This window comes from Passer montanus, unplaced genomic scaffold, assembly GCF_014805655.1.
Source record: "Passer montanus isolate IOZ18808 unplaced genomic scaffold, ASM1480565v1 scaffold49, whole genome shotgun sequence".
Lineage (NCBI taxonomy): Eukaryota > Metazoa > Chordata > Aves > Passeriformes > Passeridae > Passer > Passer montanus.
In genome coordinates this window covers 1,798,196-1,820,174 of record NW_024369818.1, presented here as the reverse complement: position 1 = coordinate 1,820,174, position 21,979 = coordinate 1,798,196, and the positions used below count along the sequence as shown (strand labels likewise).

At 41.7% G+C, this 21,979-nt stretch overlaps 1 long non-coding RNA gene across 4 annotated transcripts in view; it reads right to left on the bottom strand.

The window, feature by feature from the left end:
- The window catches only part of LOC120508766, a 101,757-nt gene that overhangs the window by 13,108 nt on the left and 66,670 nt on the right, over window positions 1-21,979 (bottom strand). For 2 of the 4 annotated variants that reach the window (XR_005629075.1, XR_005629076.1), the window contains 7 exons: window positions 21,435-21,579; window positions 15,748-15,808; window positions 14,704-14,819; window positions 13,965-14,077; window positions 12,936-13,032; window positions 12,300-12,390; window positions 724-840 (listed from right to left, as the gene is read on the bottom strand). This is a non-coding gene — a long non-coding RNA (uncharacterized LOC120508766). Of the gene's footprint in view, window positions 1-723; window positions 841-12,299; window positions 12,391-12,935; window positions 13,033-13,964; window positions 14,078-14,703; window positions 14,820-15,747; window positions 15,809-18,958; window positions 19,070-21,434; window positions 21,580-21,979 lie in introns of those variants that run through there. The other 2 variants (XR_005629077.1, XR_005629078.1) reach the window with 2 other exon arrangements.

The window sequence follows — 21,979 nt, the reverse complement described above, 5'->3', positions numbered from 1 at the left end:
CTGGGAAATAATAAAGGCTGTTTTGTTATCCTAACTTACAAACAATCAATGAAATGAAAATGAACTGTCATCTAACAGAAATGCAAATGCAATCTGCCTTAGTCATTTCCCTGCCCTTGCTCATCAACAGATACCCTCAAAGAGCTCTCTGCATACAAGATTGCCTTCTATTTATCTCTGTTTATCTCTCTATTTCATCTCCAGAGAGCGGTGATGCCTCCTGATTCTTTACAGACCCTACCAGAGTTACCTCAGTAATTTAAGATGATGCTCTATGACTTTCACCCAAAAAAACACATTAAATATTTCTGACAGTCAGAGCAACGAGATGTTGGGCAAAAAAAAAACCCTCACAAATTACTCCTTGGAAAAAATAGACTCTAAAGATAGAATATAGAGATAATCTCATTTCAGCTTATTAATTATGCCTTGTAAGCAATGAATCAAATCACTTTGCTGTATAATACAATTACTGGTGTAATTTGTAGTCATTACAGTTTGCACTGAGGTATAATTGTGTAATTCATTTTCTGCAGGTTATTGACAGAGAAGGTCTTAACAACTTCAGCATGGAGGCTTTGGGTTTGCTGCAGTTTAATTTGCAGATCATTAGCACAATAGACCTAATAGCTTGCTGTGTCTACCCATCAAGGAGTTATTTATGTTTGGAGCAGGCACAAAAGAGAAAGATGAAGAAGAGATTGGAGGTGGAGGCATTATTACCTGGTGCCTTGTCCCCCTTGCAGTCTGCAGCTCTGTGGCTTCAGTCCTGGGCAGAGTTAATTCTCCGGTCAGCGGTGTTTCCTAGCAGGTCGTTTGAAGATGAGGTGGCTTTCCTGCCTGCAGTGAATTACTCCAATTAACAAGTTAATATTTTGGCACAGTCGTCTGCATCTGATTAATGTTCATTAAATCAATCGTGATTTGATTGAAATACATTTTTAAGTGTCAACCTTCCCATTGAAATGGAGCACAGGAAGTGCTGTTCCTGCTGACACCTGCCATGGAATAAAGTATCACAAATAAGTCATGTTCCAATTGTGGTTTTTCTTCTGGTTCTGTTAAATGTCTTTCCTGACTCTTATTCATAGTGGTTTTGGGTTTTTTAGTTTGTTTTCCTTTCTTTTTTTTTTTATGTGTCTCCATAGCATTTTAAGAATGATTACTTTTACATTTATTCCAGCTCCTTCTCAAATAGCTGGCTGTGCTTCTAAGTTATTGTGAGTACAATTATTCATAATAAATGCAAGATGAGATTAAATGTGCCCACTGAGGAGGAGAAAGAAAGAAAGAATCTTGTATTTGACCCAAGCAACAGCACCCAGGAAATTTATATTCAGGATTATGAAAAATATATTCTGTATGGAAACCATAATTATTTTTTCACACTTCCTGCCATTATTGGAAATTCCCTTTAATTGACCATTCTCAATTAGCATGTTTTCATGGAGTCATAATTTCCACACCCTATCTCCTGAGAGTTACATACATATTACACTGTATTTAGAAAATGAAAAGAAATTATATTCATTACTGTTTACATGTGACTTCTCTTTTAAACTACTCTTTAGGAGGAAAAAAACCAAATTTATAAGTTGCCATTAGGGCCTGCAACCAAATAAAGTTCTTCCATTCTTTTCCTTGATACAAACTTTATCCTCAGAATGCCGAATTCAAATTGTAGAGCCTCAGAAATTCTTTGAAAAAATAATAATGGCAAATGTTGCTATGGTTACAGAGCCATTCCCATTTGCTTTGCTTTTCTGCCTCAGTAATGAAAGTGGAATGAGGGATTTTTATTCCAACTGTCTGTACCATGCTTTATAGGGGAAATGCATATCCTACTGAATATTCCCCATTAATTTTTGAAACCAGAATGTTTTGGGGGTTGGTGTTTCTGAAGCTGTTTTCCCCTGTTTTCTTATTAAAGTTGATTAAAGACAAATATCATCTTAAAAGCTGCAGTGAAAGTGTGAGTTTTGCTCACAATTCCACTTGGATAAAGGACAGACTCAATTTCTATCCTTCCTCAGTCTAACACCCCTTGGGTATAAAATACTGAGCTTGAGTTGCCTTGATTTACTGAGTTACCTTATTCTCGGGAGCGACTGGCACTGGGGCTTTTATTTTAAGACTGAAGCACAGGATATCCTCAAGATTTCTCAGGCTCACGTGGAACAGATAAAGTAGTGCTTTGGGATGTTCAATTTTATCCCTCTGGGTTGCTGTTGGTTTTTTTTGTTTTTTTTTCAGTTGTACTTTTGTGATCAGCTTGCAGTTCCTTGTCCTTCCAACAACACAAACCTCTGTGACCCCAGAAAAATCCTCACAATGCTTCACTTCCCAAGGCACTTCCCTCACTGTCATTTCTACTGTGGCAGAACTTTAAACATTTGGGAAAAGTCTCCTGATTTTCTTATCAACAAAAGCATCACCATCAGCTTTTTCCTGAGAATGAAAATGCATTTGGAAGCAGGGATTTGCAGCTGAACTGCTCTCCTGAGGGCCATGAGCAGCCTCTGCAAGGCAGCAGAGATGTGGCACCACAGAATCACCCATGCCTCCCCTGGCGTGTCCAGTCCTGCTGCAGAGAGCTTTTTGGGAAAAGACAATGCAAATAAAGGCACAGAAATACATCAGAGATTGTGCAGGGGGTTCAGGGTTTGGGGTTTTTTCCCCAAAACCCCATTTGGGATGAGAGCAGGGTTCCATTTCCCAGGAGCTGAAGTCCTGCACTATTTCACCGAGCCCCATCAGGCTGAGGTTCTTTGCTGGCTGCCTCAACAGCACAAACATTTGGAGTGGGGATGGCAGCGGGGCCCTCATTAAGGTTTTCTGATACTTTTCTTAGTAACAAGCAGTTCTCACTAGCTCCCAGCTTTGCCAAGCAGCTATGTGAATTTTTCCATTCTGCATGGCTTTTCTAGATTCTCAGACACACACCCACACCGAGCCAGAATCCCTGTGATGCTGCGTTCCAGTTTATTTGATTATTCCAGCCAAAGCAGTTGAGAGTTAACCTAAGGAAGCAGTATATTATTGTGGGATTTTTATTTTGGGGGATATTTTCGGGGTTGATTTCAGTTTCCCTTCATTCTATCGAGCCTTTGATTTTTGGAAAACTTAGACTTTGCTGCAGAAACTAGACTCAATGGACTTTAGCACTTGCCTGCCTTTGCTGCCCCCATGAAAACCTGTCCACATTTTCTAAAGCACAAGACTAAGAACTCCAGCTAATTCCTGGACAGCATTGGTAATGAAACCGAGCCCTTCAGGAGTTTTTTTGCCTGGATATTGTCTGTTCTCACACAGCAGCTGCCTGTGCAGACTCTTAATGAGCCTGCTCAGACTGGGCAGGCAGGAAAGGGAAAGCTCTGGGAATTTGCCATCCTGGGGTGCAGCAGCTGCTTCAGGCTGGAAGGAGGGGTGCACAAAGAGGGCTGGGAGCTGCTGCTCCTCTGAATCCCCTGCTGATGTGGGGGACAAACCAGGCAGGGTCTGAATGTGGGCACTGTGCAATGCCATAATCTAAGAATATTTTAGAGATTCCAAGTTACTTGGTGCCTAAAGCTTCCTCTGACAGAAAAAGTAACTTACAGAAGGGACAGAAGCCTAAAAGTACAACAGCTGCCGTGCCCTTGGGCTGGGAACTTTAGTTTGAGAGCCAAGCAGCAGCAAAGGACACGGAGCAGCTTGTGATGGAGATCTGAGGCTTGCTCACATTGCTCAGATTTCCTGCTATGTGCTGACAGCACAGAACTGGGGAGATAAGAGGACCTTTGTGATGTGCAGGCAGAGCTGAGACTTTGCAGCACTGTAAAGAAAGAAATAAGTGGTTTTTTTTTTTCTTTTTTGCACTGGCAGTTGACTGGGCTCTTGAGAAATGGGGAGGAATGGAGGAGAGGAATTGCAGGAATTTTAGAAATGGAAGTTAAAAGTTGAGAATTCAAGAGACTGCAGAGAGGAGGGAGAGTAAAAAAGGGTTGAGAGGAGGCTGGTATTTCAGGAGGGAGAGGAGGGGACCCATGAGATTCTCAGACTGCAGCTGACAGAATAAACATTGTGCAGAGCAGAATAAAGCTCAGGAAAGAACACAGTAGAACAATTCTTCAAATGTCAGAAAGAAGAAAGAATTTATCCACATAAACTTGCAGAGTCTGGATTTAGAGTTGGACAACAGCAGAAAAATCAGCCACTAACAGTGTCACACCCAGAGCCACCCGTGCCAGGGAGGCGTTTAGCATTTGCTGCTGCTCCTGTAGAATTGGTTAGATTATTACTATTATTATTATTATTATCCAATATTTAGCTTTGTTTCTTCAGTGAGAGTCAAATTATAAATTCCTTGAGTCTGTTCAAATTATAAAGTGACCAGAAGTGGGTTAATCTGGAGTACAGTTGATATTCTCTGCTCAGGGTTTACTCTGACTGACCCCTCAAAAGCACAGAAAGGGACACTGGAGCCTTGACAGACAGCTGCAGACCTAAAAAATGTGACTGAAATGCCCCTGTAACACACTTAAAAAAAAAATAAAGCCATTTTTGTCCAAATGTATTATGGAAGCTGCCTTAAACAATCAATGTTTCTGATTTTTACTTGCTAACACTGTCAAAGAATTTGGACACTCTGTGCAACATCATAATCTAGGAATATTTTAAAGATTCTAAGTAACTTGGTGCCTAAAGCTTCTTTGACAGGAAAAGTAACTTATTCAAGTTTCAGTTTTGTATTTCTGTGAAATTTATCTTCAAATATTTGACTGAAGTTTTGAGACGTCTCTCTTGATTTCGTGAGATGTGAAACGTTTAATTAAAATTGACTTAAAATCTAAAGAAATACATGGAGAACTGGTTCAGATAACTTAAACACGGGGTAGGGAAAGACTTTATATATTTGCATATTTTATTGCTGGATATAAAAAGCAATTTTTCAAATAAATGCCAGTTCTTCTGAGCCTTCCACATTTATCTGCAGAAAGATCAAACAGAGTATGAAATTTCAGAATGCTCTGACTTCCTAAGCTGCACTAAAAATATTTTAGTTCTGGCTGTCCAATGTAAGTTACTGGAGGATGTTCTGTGATTTAATTGGTCTCTACTGGTTTTATGCTCAAAGGACAGTTCCTTTCAGATAGCTGGCAAAACTCTTGTAAGAAAAATAGCAATCAATATCTAAGATGGGGTTATTAAAGGAAAATCTTACTTTCTTTGTCTAGCTCAGTTTAAATTTTTATATTTTTTTTTCAATTTTAGTCACTGAAATATTTTTTTTAATTATTAATGCTGCTCTTCTGTAATTTTATGCCCTTTGTTGTTTTCTAGAACTGACTTCACTATGGGATGAGAGCTGCTGAAGTTTAGATTGACATCCTTTGCCATTTCCCAGACAGAATTCCCACCCGCCCCAACGCCTGAACCTCCGAGAGCAGCACGAGCCCCCCTGAGCACTGGGAGCATCTGCAGAGAGTTAAACAAAGAGGATTTTAATGCCTTAAACAATCTCCCAGTTAAACCTTCCCAGCTGCTAGGAGAGTTGTCCTACTAAAAACACTCTATGCTGTCCAAATATGCTGTTTTATGAAGTATAAATCATTTTCCAAGTGATTCTTTATCTGGGTTTTTACTGTTTACACCTGCAGATAGCCGAAATTTGCCATCAGTCTGTGCCTTTTGGGCCTGGAGCTGTCTTTGTCACACCCCACACATTCCCTGGTGTGACAGATTTATACACACAAACTGTTTTAGTTGTCCCCAAAAACAAAGAGTGATTACTGATATAGATTCTTGCTTAATACAAAGGGTGATCACAGAATTATTAAGGTTGGAAAACATCTCCAAGGTGACTAAACCCAACCTCTGGGAGATGGCTGAGTGGGCATGGTGGTTTTGGGGCTAAGTGCCACCAGCTCCACTCATTTATTGAACACATCCAGGGCTTGTGGCTCCTCCACTTCCCTGGGCAGCTCATCCCAATGCCAGACCACTCCTGCAATTAAGGAATTCTTCCTTATATCCAACCTGATTATTGATTTTTACTTAAAAAAAAAAAGTAAAACAAAAGAGAGAGAAGGTGATTATTGAGTGATTCTTTATCTAGTGAATTCAGCCCACTACTTACAGTGAATGCTAGAATAATCAGTTTTTAACAAGTGGAAATAAAGGTGTAGCAGGAGGGCAAAGGAGTCTGCAGAACTTCAGATGTTTTTGGCAGGTGGAAACTCATTAAAACTGCACATGCTTGAGGAGGTGGCAGACAGATTCTGTGCTGCTCTTGAGACAATGCTCACAGAAATATTCCTGTTTCATCTGCCTGATAAATGGTGATCTTGGAAAAGAAAGTGGTTCTTCTGCAGGCAGCTGTGCAATTCAGTGCCTCACACTTCCCCTCTCTGAGCACCATAAAGATGAAGTCTATTGCCTTAGACATTTACAAATCAAATCTTTTCATGGCACTAAGTGCTGCTGGAGAGAAGCACAGGTGGAAAATCCCTGCTTGGCTCTGAAGGGAGGCAGCAGCAGGGCTCACCCTGCCTCAGCAGAGCTGCACCCCTGAGCAGCACCAGCGCTGAGAACAGCTCTGCTTTTGGTGCTGGGAAACAACACTGCACTTCCAGTGATGGAAGAATCTTCCGAGAGCTCCAGGATGGCTAACTTCTCATTTAAGATGGCTAACTTCTCATTTAAGATGGCTAACTTCTCATTTAAGATGGCTAACTTCTCATTTAAGTCCTGCACTTCAACCAAAAACTGCCTGTCCATCCCCTCTCTGTGGGTCCAGCTCTCTGATGCTGCAGCTCTGGGGTTTGAGCTGTACTGCAGAAATATCTGAATTTGGGGGTAGGATTGCTTTTTAATTTATTTTTTCCTTTTTTCTAATTTATGGAAGCACAGGCATTTTTTTTCTTTTTTTCTGTGTGCACACACAGCTGCCAACCACACATTTGGGGAAGGGCTGAAGGTTTGAGGAGGCTCTGGAAGGGGCAGGACAAAGCCCCTGCCTGGATTGCAGTTGTTTTTCAGCCAGTGCCACTGGCCATGCACCTGCATAAAGCTTCCACACACTTTAATAATTTGGAGGACTTGAATTAAAAGGAAATTATAGCAGTTCTGTTCGCTCTCCCCTTTCTTCTTCTCCCCTTTCTTTGTGGAAGTAGATAAAATGTTTTCTTTTCTGGTCTTCAATTGTAATGCTACATAATATCAAACCACCATCAGAGCACTCACAACTAAAACAACATTTTTTTCTGTGTGCACACACAGCTGCCAACCACACATTTGGGGAAGGGCTGAAGGTTTGAGGAGGCTCTGGAAGGGGCAGGGCAAAGCCCCTGCCTGGATTGCAGTTGTTTTTCAGCCAGTGCCACTGGCCATGCACCTGCATAAAGCTTCCACACACTTTAATAATTTGGAGGATTTTAATTAAAAGGAAATTATAAGTAGTTCTGTCGCTCTCCCCTTTCTTCTTCTCCCCTTTCTTTCTTCCCTTTCTTTGTAGAAGTAGATAAACTGACTGAACACTGTTTTCCTTTCTGGTCTTCAATTGTAATGCTACATAATATCAAACCACCATCAGAGCACTCACAACTAAAACAACAATGTCAATTTGATTTTAGTTTAATCTAATTCAGGATAGAGCTTTAAATCTTATATAACACATATGGCAATCTTTATTTTTATCTTCTGGGAAACTTATACCAAGAGTTTGAAGCAATTTAAACCTTTAAACTGAGAATTATATCAACCCAAAAATTGGTCAATATTGGGACAAAAGCTGATTTTTGAGCCCTCAGCAGATCTGGAATTGCTTTCATGAACTGACCCCTAGGTTTTTTGGGTTTTTATTTTTGTTTTGAGATATAAAGATGTGAGTGGTATCAAGATGTCACTGTATAAAGTTCTTTCTTCCACAAAAGCACAGCACGTTAAAATTCCAAGTGATAGAGGAGGCTTTTCTGGCATGTAGCAGGAAACATTCCGAGTGACTCCAGCATGGTTTTCCTCTTGTCAACAAGTTAATTTGAAGAAAAATAGCTGTGCTTCCAAAATAATAGTGTCTCCTGTCATAGAATTGCTGAACACTTGGTTCTGCTACACGGATTTTTATTAGAGAGAAGCAAGACTAATTTACAAACATCAAGAGGCAGAATGTGATAAACCTGGCTGTGCTTGGATGTTTAGAGAATCTGCACTGTCAGTTTAGCTACAAATGTGCTGTGGCAGTCAGGAACACTTGCCAAACTTCACTGCAGCCAAAGCCCACTTTGTATTCTAAAAGGATTTCTTGGTTTTCTGAGACAGACAAAGGTCATAAAGTCTGACTTGATGTAGTGTATGTCTCCATCATCTGGGTATTCAAAGACAGAAGCTGAAGTCCTTGAAGTCCATTGCAGCAATTCAGCTACATGGATTAGAAATGTACACTTGAATTTCTTTCGTCTGGTATTTTCATCTGAGATGTAAAGAGGTGGAGGGAAAGAATGAAGCAGCAGTAATGGAATAAAAAAGCTTTTAAGCTCATCCTAAAAAGAAATATATTGCATCTATCCATCAGTTACATTGCCCATGACCATTTTAAAAATTCTAAAAGTCCAACACCTTTTTGACAATTTTTGTCCATAAATGTGTATTGCAATTCACTGCTTCATTCAGTATTTTGCACTGATGCAAAATATTATGAATTCATAATTGCCCACAGCATTGACAAAACCACCTGAGTTTTGCTAATGACAATTTCCCAAACTTCTAGAACTCTGTCAGCACAGCCTTCAGTAATTTGCCTCCTTTTGTATTCTGATGAAGCCTGGAAACAGCTACAAAAACTGATGGTGTGCTCCTGGGTCTGGCTTTGTATGGCATTGATTCCTCCTTTCTCCTAAAAAGAAACACCTCATTATGGCCTCCCTGCCACCTTTGTGAACACAAGCTGCTACATCTCTCTCTGTCTCTCTCTCCTGGATATTTTTCAGAACTTCCACATGGACTTTTTTAATACTGTTCACCTCAAAAGATCCTAAGGCACCTGCTGAGGTACTCCCTGTGCACCCCTAGTCCTTGTGATGCAAACACTAAATGGCATTTGCAGTGCAAAGCTGGTTTGATTTGTTTCTTCAGCAGCAAATCAGAGGGTGGATTTTTAACTCTGAGGACACCTTCTTGTCTCCAGAAAGAGATGGAGCACTGCTACCTGTGCTGCATGTAAATGAGAGCCAGCCCTGTAACTGAGAGGCTGAGCCTGGGTAATTCTGACCTCTGAAATGGCCGTTGTGTTTATCAGAACACATATGTATCCCAGCTACAAATCAGCAGTAAATTATACAAGTCAAGGCCTCTTTGACTTGAAACAGCTGCTAAAGGCAGAAATCAAACACGCAGACACCCGACAGAACCCAGTCCTGGCAGGCTGCAGTGGGAGCTTTCAAACACCACCCAGAGCTTTTACCAATGGTTTTGCTTTCACTTTCATCAGTGTAAAGGCATTACGTGATTCCCTCTGAAAATAAAGATATCCAAGGAAGATGAAATAAGAGAAAAATCTATATCTGAATGTATTACTTGGCTGTTGCCTCAGAGAATAGCTCATTGCTGCAGTGCTCTAACGAGCCACTCTGTGCTGGGCTCTGACTGCATTCCTAATGACACAGTTCTGCTCTCTGCAGTCTCAAACAGCATTTCTGTAGTGGCACACAAAGGCAGAGCATGTTACTTTTGATTGCACGGGAAAAGTTGGAGAATGTTCAGAACTCCCAACCTCAGCACGTCCAGAGCAAATCTGCTTGGACAGAAAGAACCAGGGAAAGGAAAAGGAGAAAGGGATTTCCAGTTAATGCAGAAGGGAGCTGCCACCCAAGACTGGCACATGGGACTGTGTCAGGGTCAGGGATCTGTGTCCCAATTCCCTGTGGAATCTCCTTCAGTGGGAGAGAGGGAACATTGCAAAATCCTGCTGTGAAGTGACTGAGGCAGTGAGAGAATGAGAGAGGGGCTCAGGTGAAACCACGACCAGAGTCAGAATCCCAGAATGGTTTGGGCTGGGAGGGAGCCTAAAGCCCATCCCATTCCACCCTGCCATGGCAGTGACATCTTCCACTGTCCCAGGCTGCTCCAAACCCCATCCAGCCTGGCCTTGGACACTTCACAGCTCTTTGGGCAACCTGTGCCAGGGCATCACCATCCTTCCAGGGAGAATTTTTCCTAATATCTACTTCAAACTTATATATTCACTCTTACAGGGGAGAATTTTGCCTAATATCTACTTCAAACTTCCTCCCTGTCATTTGAAGCTTTCCCCCCTTGTCCTGGCACTATATGCCCTTGTAAAAAGTTTCTTGATGAAAGGTATCTAGGCAAAAATAATTTAGTTTTTTCTCCTGGCTTTCTCAGTGTCTGCTAACCTGAGGTTTTCTGAGGGAGAGGACAGGAATAGACATTAAATCAGACCTAAGATCTTCCTTCTCTCACCCCTTAATGAATGCCATAAAACCCAGGCTGCTGGGTCCCTCATTATCAGGTAATCATGCTGGACCTAAAATAACTTCCCTTCTGAAGCTTTATCAGAACCTGACCTTTCTTTAAAACCTTTTAATAAATTGTCACTTTCTTATGAAATTAATCTTGGAAAAAGACCTGGCCAAGAGTTTGTTCATGGACTTTTACTTTAGACATCAGCATGATTGTGCATCCATGACTAAACACACGCTGTCCTTCCAGCACTACTGACCAACCAGCATTTTCATTTTATTTTCAGCCATAGGCTTTTTTCCTGATCTTTTTGTGTAACTAAAAAGCTTTGGCAACTATAGATGCAGGCATAATTAATAAAGCCTATTGTATTTATGGCAGTATTTTAAACTTCTCAGTGGAGCACTTTGATTTTGAGAGCAAATGTGTAAAAATCTCCATCTCTTTTCATGCCAGTGTGATAACAGAGGAAGAGTTTCAGAGCTCTGCCACTCCCTTCACATTCTGTTTACAATAGCAGTCAGCCTTTTTTGCTTTATACTTGCTTGAACAGTTACCTGGCAAACCTGGGGACTGGTTTGTGCTTTTCCCCCGTGGCAGGAAAGAGAACCAAGCCATAACTATACCACAAATAAATACCTGAGAGATTTAACCTCTGGCCAAGTACAGGCTGAGGAGAGATGGCGTTGCACATACCTGTGAGCATCACCAAAATAAACAGAGTCTCCTCAGGAAGCTGGCAATCCATCACAGTAACTCCCAGCTGAGGAGGAATTCCTGGATAATCCCCACAGACCCAGGCACTGCCAGGATTCCCTGCACCACCCAGCAGAGCCCTGCACTGCTGGACACCACTGGGTCAGACAGACCCCCACTAAGTGATGCAGCTTATTCTAAATTTATGGGTTTTTTCTGACTCGTTTTCCTCAGAGTAACACTGCTCCCTCACTGTCCAACAGCTACAGGAGCAGTTTCCAACATAAATTCATCCCAGGACATGGTATTTATACCTGTTCTTTGCTAAAAATCAAACAGCAACTAACCAGTGAAACAAAACAAACAAAAAACCCACACAACCCAACAATCCACCTTTTCTAGAAGGGAAGGTCTCATTTTCAGGCATTTATCCTTCCCAGACTAGTCTGGAACGCAGTTTGACACAGAATCACCCAGAACTGTGGTGGGCAGCCTTGGCTGATGATCAAACTGCACCCAGCTCCTGGCTCACCCTCCCCTCAGCTGGACTGGGGGGATAAACAGGGAGAACACAAACAAGGAGCTTCAGGACAGACAAGGAGATTGCTCCAGGTGCACCCAGTGCAGCAGCTCAGCCTTCTGTTCATGTGCACAGCTAATAGAGAATTGTATTTTAACCTGACAAAGCCAGAGTCACTGTGATATCAGTCTTTGTTATCAGCTTGTCAGCCCCCTAAGAAATAAATTCCATCATCGCTGTGGGAGTTTCAGTCATTTAGATGGGAATTCCTCTTCATAGGTATGCTCTACACCAGGTGCCAAATATAATCATCTGTAATATTACTGCTGATGTATTTTAACACTTTTCATGTCCCTGCACTTGAGTGTGGTTTTATTATGTAGGAAGTGTCTGAATATAAATTTGTATGTCCCATCCATGCAGGACATCTTCCTCTTGGAACTTGAAAACATTACTGCACTTCTCAAATGTGACAGCAAGACAAGGTAACAAAAGTTTATCTCAAATCCAATTAAAATTTTTGAGCAGTCTAAGCTACCATTGAATATTTTTTATCCTGGTCTGTTTGTGCAGTGTCCTATGAGCTTGGTGGTGCAGCAGAAGTGATTTTACAATATTTTCTTACCTCGAATTTAGATATTCAGGGTGCTTTTCTCCAGCCTGCCAGCCAGCTGCAAACTGCCAGCAGTTGTCTCTCCACAGTACAGATTGGCCTTCTGGGAGGGAACAGGGACCAAGTGAGAAGATGGCATTAATAAAAGCTAGACAGGCTCTCCCACATTTTGTATCAGACTCCCAAGCCACAAATCTGGGCCAGATCTTTCCCCAAGTACTTCTGGCAGCTTTTCTATCCATGGTGCTGTAAATGTGTAGCAAGGAACAGTAATTTTAGCTGATTTTTTATTATTTTAGTGAACATGTATATAAATTTTGCATAAATAGAGATATTTAGAACTGTATCTATAACTTTAAGGTTTTTTTTAAGAGTTGTTTGAGTAATATAAGCACCATCCTTTTCAGATTTTAAAGAGAAGTAGAGGACCTTAGCCTGTAGCAAAGGGAGGGGAAGGGAAGGGCTGTTAGCAGTAGCTGCCACTATTGCCAGAATTTTCAACTGCCAAATCCATAACACTTTGGGTCTGAAGTTTTCTGAAGGACAAAGCACAGCCCCTATTAATTCCCATCTTAAAAGTTCCATCTCCAAAGTCTGTCTTATTCTTTGATGTGTAAAAACTGAAGTGCATCCAGGATGAGGACTCACCTGTGAAAACATGGCAATTAGTTCTGCATGAAAGCAATCAAGTCAAATTCAAGAAGAAGAACAAGCTCTTCTGTCTCAGAGACTGTCCCAGAAGACCCTGCCAAAAGGATGATCAAGAATACTGGGAAATATTTAACAGCAAAGGAATATCTTATTTGAAAAATAAAAGAGTGGTCCTCAAGCCACTCAATTTTTGGTCTAAAGAGTTAAAAACCAAAAAGCAGAACAAAACTTTAAAGTGTTAGGTCTGGAAAAAATGGAAATGAGCTGGAATTTGTATTCTGAAGAAGAGCTAAAGTAGAGCAAGAGAAGAAAACAGCTGCTTCAGGAATACAAACACTAAATTTATGGATGCTGAGAGGACAGTGGGATTGAGCTGTTTAATGCATTGTGTAGAGCACCACAACTGTTGGCTTAGAATATTTAACCAGGAAGGCTAAAAACTTAGAGCAGGCTGGACAAAGTTCATCAGTGGGTTACCTCCTCATTCTTTTTGATTATTTTTGAATGATTTCTTTTCCTGGTGAAGCCTGGATAAACTGTATTGCAATAGAGAAGGGCCTCAGAAGTAGCAGTGGCAGTCCCAGGCAGTGGTGAGTCCCTGGTGACACTGAAGTGACACCTGGACCAAGCCAGGCCAACAAGGTTTGCTCACCACAGCAGCCACCACAGCATTTAATTATTGCACTGCATTATTACACAGTTCATCTCCTAAATGGCTCCTTCAGAAAGCAACAAAGAGCAGAGATACTGAAACCTAACTCAGATGAGAAACACAGATTTAATTCCAGGAGTGAAACAAATGTAATGTCACCAGGGAATCCAGGAACAGGGCTGTCAGGGATGTGGGGTTTCTCATATGCTTGCCACAAAATTTTAACATCGCTTTCTCATTCTTATTTTTTGCTTTCTGTCTCAAATTTGATGGCTTTAATCACCCTCAAAACAATGAAAAGGTTACCTTACACATAATAATGTATAGACTAACATAGTATTGTCTATTTTTTATACATATGGTCTGCTACTTACCTTCAAACCAGCTGCAGCAGGTAAAGGAAGAAGGGGAAATTTGCCATTCTGATTATCTGTTGCTGTTTTGATTATCCTGACAAGCTCTGCAAGCCTGTACCAGTGGCAGAGGCCTGGACAGAATTAGAATACATTAGAATTAGAATTAGCTAATGAATACAAAAGGCTACTGAAGCCTTCTGTCCCTACAAGCATGTTTATACACACAGCCCACACTTTGCAGCACTGGACCAGAAACAAAACCTGATGAGCTTTAACTCATCCTCAGGAACAATTTCTGTCCTCACAGAGTGGAATTTGGATCACTGGGTAGGGAAGGGGATCCATGCATGCCTGGAGGAATCGGCCACTGAGGAGTGGCAGACTGCTGGTGACATAAACCAATAACTGGTCCTCTCAGGAGAAAATGCTGTGGAGAGCAAATGTCATTTCTCTGCAGGGAGTAAACGAGCAGAACTCTGCTCACTGGGGCTCCTGGCTGCTCACTGAAGAATTCAGCTCACTGGCAGCACTGACTTGCTCTGTTACACACACCCCAGTGAGGCCAGGAGAGCCTTGGAGCTCCTGCCTTGAGGACAGAACTGCCTTAAAGTCCTTAAAGCAAGTGGAGCTGAGCCTGGGGAGACCTCCTAAAACCTCTGAGCAATCAAACATGACAACAAAGTGCATCCTCCCTGGAGAATGGATAAACAAAGTGCTCAGCAGCGAGGAGATGAGCTTTCAGGTGACACAAACCCACCTTTTTCCACAGTCACACAGAACAAAGACCTGTGGGAATCCTCTGTCAGTGCAGTTATGGCAGTTCTGGCTCCTTCCACCCTCAGCAGAGATTCACCAATACAAACCATCCTCTTTCTGTGGACAAAAATCTAAAATTAAAACAAATTTTTGTGACTGTTTGCTGAAATAATCAGTTTTATTCTTGTTTACAATGACTGCAGCACATAAAAGAAACCTCTGGATCCATTATCAGTTACGCTCTGCTTGCCAGTCTCAGCTACTTATGATGCTAAATTATACAGCCCAAGTACAAAACCAAAAGTTGCCAAAAATCAGGGAACGCATAAATTGGGAAAGCAGAAGAGGTAGGAGGGACAAGTTAATGCCATATAGAAGCAGTGGCTAGCCTCCTTCAAAAGGATAACTCCATGTGCTGTTCAACAGGTCAATAATCTATACATTTCTTCCATTTTGATATAATTTAGCAGGCACTGTCCTGTGGCAGCTACTGTCAAGCATACAATCATTATTTTTGGTCCTATTGCAATGATTTTTGGTTGTAGGATGAGTCCCAGTTTCTAAGAGTATCCCAAATTGCAAAAACCATTCTGCACGTTTTCATTTGGATTGCAAATGAAGCAAGGTGGTTTTATACCATGTCCTACTTCTTCCTAAGGTAAAATCTCCCTCTATAACTTATGATTTTAATTTAAAAGCTAATTTTCTAAAATTAATATTAATTAATATGGCATTGTTTTGTATTTTGTATTTCCCTACCACCTTCCACGCTCTCAGTTGCAGGTTTGCAGCTGGAATGGCTCAGCTCCTCTGCAGGCTGCCTCACAGATAACAAATCTGTGCCAGCTTGCTGAATAACCCCAGAGCTGCTCAGCCACTCAGAACTGCTCCATCTGTGAGTCCATCCATCCATCCACAGAGCCAGATGCTCTGAGTGCCTCACCCACCCCTCCTGAGGGATCCACATCCCAAAAATGCTCCTGCCAGGGCTGCCCTGCAGGCAAAGGCAGCCAAGCCCTGCCTGGAGCCCCCAGGGCTTGCTCACCTGGGCAGGTGCAGTGCTGGCCTCTCAAGTAACTTTGCTGCTGGCAGAGACAGAGGGAGACCTGCAAAGGGGGCTCAGCAGGAGAAAATGAAATTACTCACTGCAAGCATTCTAACAAGAATTAATAGAAAGCAAACATTTCAGCCAGGAAGGAGAGCAGGTCAGAGATCAGGCAGATTCCATCAGACTGACAAGGTTTCTCTTCCCATCCACAGATCTGCCATCTCCATTGGTTTGCCACTGATAGGCATTTAGGCAACTCAATTATTCTATTATTGAAATTAGATAATGAGATAATTACATAAACTTCCTTTCTGAGCTCGTACATGCTCCGATGACACAGGTTGCAGAAATATTCCTGCCAAGACTTTGATTATTAAATGTGAACTTGCTTCAGCAGAGATGCCCTTCTTCATCTGTGCAGCTCTTTTTTAGTTCCGCACAGGACAGAGGTGACCCAGCCTGGCCATGCACAGGGGACAGAGGTGACCCACAGCAGCAAGGTTCCAGGATCCACACAGAGCTGCCAGGAGCAGGGGCAGTCAGAGCTGGGCCATGCTCAGTCCCCACCAGCTGGAAGCCTCTGCCAGAGACACAAGATTTGTCCCCAGCAACTGGAACCTGCAGAAGATTTAGATGCCTTTGCATCACACAAATGCACTCTCTTTCTGACATAGCAGCAATCCCCAATTACAGTCCTGACTGCAGGAATATGCTGTTAAAATCATGAGAAGGGAAAAAAACTCCAGTTGAGAGAATATCCTTGATAAAGCAGCAGTGGCCTGGGTGTCAATTAGGCCTAGGGACATACAGGTTTTTTAATGTAAGACAGAACTGCTGGTTTTAGTCATACAGGTGGATTCATTTATAAATGCTGACCCTGACATATAATTTTCAATAAAAGCTGTGCTTTTCTATCTAATTTCCATCTTTCAGCTGAGACATTAGCATTTCTTATTCAATGTTCTTCCCTCTCAAGCATTACCTCAGATTAATTGGCACTGTATAAAATAAGTTCCTGGGTGCACAATGGTAACCATGGTAGCCTTCATCCTATCTTCACAATGCATATGCAATTCAGTTCTCAGGAAAACATAATTAGTACGTAGCATAATACATTCTCTCCAAACACATCACCGTGCTAAGAAATACACTAAATCAAAGCAAATGATGCCTACAGCCTCCACCCAACCGGGCTCCCGTTGCTGAGCAGTTACATTACAAGTGAATATACTCTTCAATAGTTTTGCTGCAGCATCCCCGGCTTGCACGATGTGCTTCTGTCCCCGTGTGCCTCTGCTTTCCGGCCAAAGGGTGGCAATGTTCTCCTGGCTATCAGCACACAGACCTGCATCCCTGCAGGAGTAGGAACATCTCCTTGCAGCCAAGGCAGAAAGCTCTGCATCATTAACTGCACTGCTAACCGGGTCCCAGTACATCAGCACTGACCCCTTCAGCTGCAGGAACAGAAATATTAAAATACAGTTTGGGCTGTTAGCCAACGAGCTGTGTGAAAGTACATTCACGTGGATCTCCTGATGGGGAAATTAAAAAGCATATGCAGCTCAAAAAGCAAGTGTGTTCTCTGTTCCTTATCACACATGATCAGGCCCTGCTGAGGGTGCTCCTGGCGTGTTTGCACAGGGCAATCACTGCTGTGCAGGCAGCGAGAGCTTTCACAAGCCTGCCTGCCCAGAAAGTGCCACCCAGCCTCTTGAGATTTGTTCAGAAGCTGATTTCACTCATTTGAGAAGTTTCCCGTGGCTCCTTTGGGGATTTGCCAGTTGTGAGGATTGAACTAATCTGCAGCAAACATCTGCAGCAAGGCCTTAGCAGCACACCCACAGCGAGTGGCAGGGCACAGCAGCACGGGACAGGCTGTGCAGCTGTCACTGCTCTAATTAGTGCACCGCCAATCCCTGCAGCTAATGGCACAAACTGGGAATCATCTCATGCCGGAATAAACTGCTGCCCTTGTGCTGGACCCACTCCCACGATTACCAAACACAGCGTGTCCCACGCCCAGACATCCAGCCAGATTCCCTCAGACACTAAAAAAAAATGATGTTTTTCCTGGTGTTTCACAGGGGAAACGTTACACTTAGAGACCTAGAGAAAAAAATCCATTTTCAAATGCCACCAAGTATTATCTGTTAAATTAGTGTTAGCTACAAAAAGCAAAATGAGAACTTCTGCACAAAACAGGAGTAACAAGAGAAAGGAGGTGTCCAAACCTGTCCAGGATAGTTGGTACTTAGCAAACATGAAAATAATTGAGTTCTTCATCCTAACACATATTGGTTTGTTTAGTGAGCTGTTAAAAAGGTTGCTTTCATTAAGCCTGGGATATCAGTATGTCAGATGAAATGCAGACCTTCACTGTAAAAATTTCAGACAACTGGTTTTGGATCCCAAATCAACCTAGCAAATATGATACCAAGTAGTTGCCTGGTAGTTAACTCATCCCAAAATTCTTAGCAATTTTCATAATTACAATATAGGTCTTCACTTTATCCCCTGTACATGTGCACGAGAGGAAATACTTTCCAATCCACATTAAAACCTCTGAAACAGCTCTAATATTTTTTAATTCTTTTGACAATCCTATTTGACCTTTCCTTTATAGCAAGGACATGCTGTGGACACTTTTCTCTTGTGCCCTGGCAGTGCTGCTGTCAGGACAGAATGAGCTGACATCTCCACCCTGTCACTGCCACCCCTGCAGGTGCCAGCCTGGTGTCCCAGTCTGCCAGGAGAACACAGCACAGCCCCATTTCAGGCATCCGTGGCAAAAAGGAGCATTATGAGCACAAAATTCCAGCCACCCACATGCTAATGATGCATGTGCATCTGATTCCACGCATTTTGACTTTTAGATATGTCAGGAAATGGAAATGAACATTTTTGTCAAGTAACAGGGCTACAAAACAACTTTTCAGGTAAAAATGTCATAATTTCAATTATATAGAAGCACAGAAATGCCCTCTGTTAACACTGTAACACTTAAGTAGACACATCACACTTTCCTTTTATGGCCACTATAAAATCTATTTGGCAAAAAAATGGGGACAACTGGTAAAATGGCACATTTTATGTGCAAAAGCATGCTAGTGCAGGAGCAGCTATTTATCTTCATACAGGTGATGACATTTATTTCATGCAATTACATTGACTAATCTATCAAAGAAGTGTTGCACGACACCAACTTTACATTTTTCTGAAGATGCAGCATTTCATTACATGTTTTGTCACCTGGTCTCATCATGGCAGCAATTCAAAGAAAAGCTTTCAAGTGGCTCTGATAATTGCTGGACTCACTGCACTCACAGCTGTCCTGGGACAGAGGAAAAATGTTAATTAGTGAGCACAAAAAGGAACAAAACAACACGACCCAAGGCTCAGGTAGCAGAGTTTGGGAGCAGGATGATCGCAGACACTCTGCCACACGTTTCATGTTCTGTTTCTGTTACATAAACTTGGCTTTGCTTTCTGTAAAACGCCCAGGCAAGACTATCTGTTACTGCAGAACATTTTGAACCCACCCTGCTAAGACATGGATTGCTGAGCCCTCAGAGTAAGAGGTTTTTATAACCCATCACATGAAAGGTAAATATAGCATGGGGGTGGGGGGGAAAAATCAGTGACTGGATCTTGGGAATGATAATTAGGAACACTCAGCTGTCCCATGCCAAATGGCTGGGGGAAATCTTACAGGCATGTAAGTAACAGAAATACAAGTCAAATGTCCTCTTATTATCCTAAGTAATATAATTTAGGCATTAACAGTGTAAAATATCAAAATATTTTAAATGCCTTTAAAGTGCTGAAAACAGATTTTCTTGGTCATTAACTGCTGAATATTAGATTTTTTTTCCATTAAGATTATTTAATGTTTGTGAAATTATTTGAGCACCATTTAATTACTTGAAATTCAGAATTATCAGCGATCTCAGCCATCCTTTCCAGAGAAACCTTCTTCAACTGCCAATACACCACATATTTACCAACCATGAATGTCTATATTTAGTGAATAAAATGTATAGATGTATGCAGTGCTGCTCTCAAAGTCTCTGGCTATTGGTACCAAAAAGATACGGCATGAGAAAAACCTCCCAAGGAAAGCTGAAAGTGAAGAGCCTAAAAAAAGCTTCTTCCACAGAAATGCAGTGGAAAGACAAAACCAGCAGCATTTTTTCAAACAAAGGAGAAGCTGTTGAAGTTCCACGAGCAGAATTTCACAGCACAGATCCTACGCAGAAGCTGCTCTTTTTCTGCAAGCCGAAATGCCAACTTTCTGGATCAATATTGCAGAGCCACAACTTGCAGATGCAGTCCCAAGGCATAATGGAATGCAAGATGCCTCCAGACACTAACTCAGCACCAGGCAATGCAGTTAAAACATCCCAGTGATTTGCAAACCAGCAAGGTTTTATGAACCACTTCAGATCACCTCCCATATTTTTAAAGTACTATGTGTACATTTATCCAACAAAAGGAAAATGAAATCAGCATGACACCAGCATTTGTCTTTTTGATGGCTGCAGCGCACTTATGTCAAGATTTCTGCCATAATCCACCTTAAAACTTTCTGACAGTTTGCAGATTTCCTGAGCATTCTGAAAGTGTTCAGAAGCACTTCTGGTGTGGGCAGTTATTTTTCTCATTTGGGGAGGAGGGATGACATTATTAGAATTAGAGATATATTTTGCAGTAATTTCCCTGGTCTGCAAGTACAAATAGAGTCTGTGCTTGCTGCCATCCAAGCATTACTGAGCTGACCCCTTGTCCCAAGAGCTGAAACTAAATACAGTCCATGTACTGCAGATATAAACTGAAGTTCCAAAACTCATTTTTAAAATACTTACCAAACCTTACTGTGATTTATATTCCAATTTCTGACTACATTCATGAGCATGAAAATCATGTGAGAGCTTCCCAGTCAGCCTTCAGTCCCAGACTCCTTTCCTATGCTCAGGAGTGTAAAATACTCATTTCTCCTTTTTTGTTAAGCCAGATGTCATTAAGGATAAATGGAATAACAATTATACATAATTATTATAAAAATAGCAATATATATAACGTATATATTTGTGTGTATGCAAATCCACCTTCAGGGACACAAGTGGTGGTTTCTGCCACATTAAAAAATAAGGCTTTCATTAGGAAGAGGCTGGTGACAATAACTGCCCAAGTGACAACAAAAGGCATGGCAAGAGTTTTGCCACCAACGTGAGCATTACAAACTGTGACACCCATCACTGCTGACTTTTTTTACCAGATCACATTTCACAGTGTGTCTGAGAATCCTCTAATTGCCACCAACAATATTCTGTTAGTAGGTGCTGCAGCAGAATATTCTGCCACACACATTCAAGTCCCTTTCAGCAGGCCAGCCAGATCAGTTGAAAATCGATATATTCAAGGTATATTGTAAATTGTAGCAATGATTAACTGTGAAATAGTCACTCGAGAACTGAGTGTTTTCTTTAAACAAGCCTGGTTTACAAATGCTGTCATTTCCCACTACAGATAGGAGCTGTCATTCAGGGGAGCTGTCACTGCAGTGACACACTGCAACGTGAGCTCCGGGGTAATTGTGCTGATTAGGAAACAAAATATTCATGTCCCATTTGAATGAATGGGAAAATTGTAAGACAAATTCGTGCTTGGTTAAGTTAATAAAGTACCTTGTCTTCTGATGTGTTCCTGTGGGAAGTGGGAACCCAAAGGTGTGCATCACATGAACTGACTTCAATGGTTTTTCACAGGGAACACTCTGTTCTTTCCAGGGTGATCACTTCAAAGGTGATTTCAAGATCATACATCCAGTTTCTGGAAAGGAGAGAGGGCAATGGATCAAGAACAGTGCAGTAGCTAAATACTGAAATGTAGAGCTGTCAATTAAAAAGCAGTAAAAATTACAAAGAGTCCAACAGAAATGTATGATTACCTTGGGGGGTCTTTTCCCTCCAGTTTTCTGGAGGTTCCAAAACTGGGCAAAACCAACATTTTTATCAAGAGCAAATACTATGCAAATCTGCCATAAGTACTAGTTTATTTGCCATAAATACAGTGTACAGAATCTTGAGTCAGAACAAACTTAACAAAGATTGGACATCTGACTTTCCCTGCCAAGTTAACAATCTCTGTAAGAGTCTCTTTTCTGGAGAACTCCTGAGAAACAGAAAGGAGGAGGAAAGCAGCTTACCCTGCTATGCTAAAAGCCACCAGC